This window comes from Coloeus monedula (genome assembly GCF_965178545.1).
Source record: "Coloeus monedula genome assembly, chromosome: 1".
In the NCBI taxonomy this organism is placed as follows: domain Eukaryota; kingdom Metazoa; phylum Chordata; class Aves; order Passeriformes; family Corvidae; genus Coloeus; species Coloeus monedula.
In genome coordinates this window covers 7021636-7024352 of record NC_138781.1, presented here as the reverse complement: position 1 = coordinate 7024352, position 2717 = coordinate 7021636, and positions in this window count along the sequence as shown.

The window sequence follows — 2717 nt, the reverse complement described above, 5'->3', positions numbered from 1 at the left end:
TGCATTTCACTTAACACCTACAGGTCTATTTTCCAACTTCCTTCTTTTGTCTGCTATCCCTATGGAGAAGATGCTCCTCATGAAATCAGATGCAATTAGTATAGTCAATATTAGCATCACCTTTACGTCTTCATATGAAACCCCTGCAGCACACAGTGAAAGCTAAAATAATAGAAATAGTGCTACAGTGAGCAAGGAGAAAACCCCTGTATCACCAGAAGACCAGCAGCAATTCTACTTGAGATTTTCTTCATATTACCAGATGGGGAGGTGGATCAGAGAGACATAAGGAAATCAATGAGACATTCAATGGGTACAGCTTCTCTCTCCTCTGATCTGTAGACTGAGCAGAGGATCATTTATCTGCTGTGCAGTCCTCCCAGTGTCTCCCCTCCAGCAAAAAGCACCAGGAAAAGCTGCAGAGAGTCTTTCAAACACCTCAGGAAACAGAAACAATTGTAGAAGCAAATGCATGAGGAGCCTTTGACAGTTCACAGACACACTTGCAGTGCTGCTCGGATTTCCACCACTGTGTACTAATACACTGTGTACTCAAGCTGCCTCCACCTCTGCCTCTCATCTTCTGCCCCCAGGCTTCGCTTCACACCTGCTTCATTGCTTTGCTTTTAGCTGAGTCCCAGCTGAACAAGCAGGACCACTGTAAAATGTCCCAGAAGCTCTTATGAAAGTGCATTGCTCTGTTCTGTGCAAAAATATTGTCTTTGTGCTTATATGAAGTCTGAAATGTGGACTCCTGACCTTTTCCCCACAAAGCTACCTCACACAGACCACACATTTTCAGGGTAAGAGCTGCCTGTTCTCTGTGTCCGCAGAGTCTGCAATACCAGGGAGCTCTCCTTGATTACTTGGCAATAAATGCAGCTTTATTACTTGCTAACAAATGAAACAGATAATAATGAAGTTCTTCCCCAAAGACAAAATATCTGTTAAATCTACGAGGAAAAAAAAAATGAACAAGCTCATTTTAATCTCTTTGTAAATAGAAAGACCTCCTTAATCAGCATGAAGCTTAAATGAGGCACTTGCTTAGCAGGAACACCTACACAGGAACTGATTTCAGCAAATTGTCTGAGATGGCCGTCTACTCTGGATAATTTTTAAAGTGATTACTCCATCATGCCGCAGGCTGAGGAGTAGGACATTACAGGTACTAACAGGAACCGGTGTCCTCTATATTACAAGCTGTGACATTCAGATCAATTTTCACAATGTATCACATCTCACTTACAGCTGCATTTGGGCTTCAAAGCCAACCCATTTCAGTACTCAGCTGCATGGGAAAATTAACTGCTGTGGCTACAAAGCAGAAGAAAATACATGGCTATGGATAAATTGATATTGTTCTACTGCATGCACTCTAATCTTCAATAAAATCATTTTTATTCTGAGATAATATTTACTATGAAATTAAGAGCTATGTAGCAATGGAAGTACAATTAATCTTTTATAGTTATATTGCTTTTCATAGGGGAAAATGAAAATTCTTTCAGCATTGATTACTACCCTGCATTGCTACAGTGATCGATTAACCATTGATGTGTGTGTCAGCATTCACCTTGGCTGGTGCCAAGGTAGCCACACTGCTCATTCATTTGGCATCTTCTGCTTTTTACCACATTTTATTTTCAGTTTTCCTCCATATAAGATTTCAATCTTAAAGGCCTTGGCTACGTGGTCACTGTCCACAAAGGAAAACTAGGACACTGCAAAAAATCACTCCAGAAAATGAAATGTGTATTAAGGACGGGAATTATTTGATCAAATGTAGATGCTTCTGACTATCTGACTTCTGAGCTGGCCATCCTCATCTTCTTTGGTAGCCAACAGCCCTCACATGAGGCTGGATTCCTCTCTTCCTAATATGGATATCTAAAATAGGTCAGAGAAATTGTACCCTAAACATGCCAATTTCTCTCCACTCACTATCAAGGAAGTCCAGAATAAGTGACAGAAATAGAGAGGTTCATGCTGTAGATGACTTGTTTGTATATATGTTGCTTGTATCACCTCTTTGGTGGCTCAGTTTCACTGCTGAATAACTGGCATGAAGTTATTTATTCTCCTTTGAAAAGCAAGTTTTAGCTCTGTAGACAGGAAGTACCAAAGAAGTTAAATGCTTTTTAGAAATTATCTTTTCTGTTGTACTAAATGGGCTAAAATTAATTATATCTTGTTAAAAGAAATTAGTTCATTGAAATCTAAACTGAATTCCTCACAGGAATAATTTAAATGATATTCATAAATAGTTAGTCTGGTTACCCTTTGCCCACAGCACATTTAAGTTGTTTCTCACATATGATCACCATACTGTAAGAACTGAGTAATTCCTGTTAAAATGGAACAAAGTTCAAAACCATATCTGAATTGCTGAAATCACAAATGGAAGTCTGATGACCTTTTAAGTCACTTCTGATATAAAAAGAAAAGCCAGGTTTATGTTTCTGCCCTAAACTCTGCAGCTTGTAATGAAAAAGGGTACCAGGTTTGAGAAGTCTAGTTCATAAAGAACACAGAAATAAGTTGTCACTCATCCTGCTGGGGACAGGCTTTTATTAGACAAAGACGGTGTCACACCCCCAGGAGACCTTGCCAGAGAGCTCCAGGAATATTCCTTTAATTTGTATTTGAGATGACAGGCTGGTATTTCTGCACTACATTGAGCAGAACCACCTGCTTCAACCATGTTGGGATCAGTC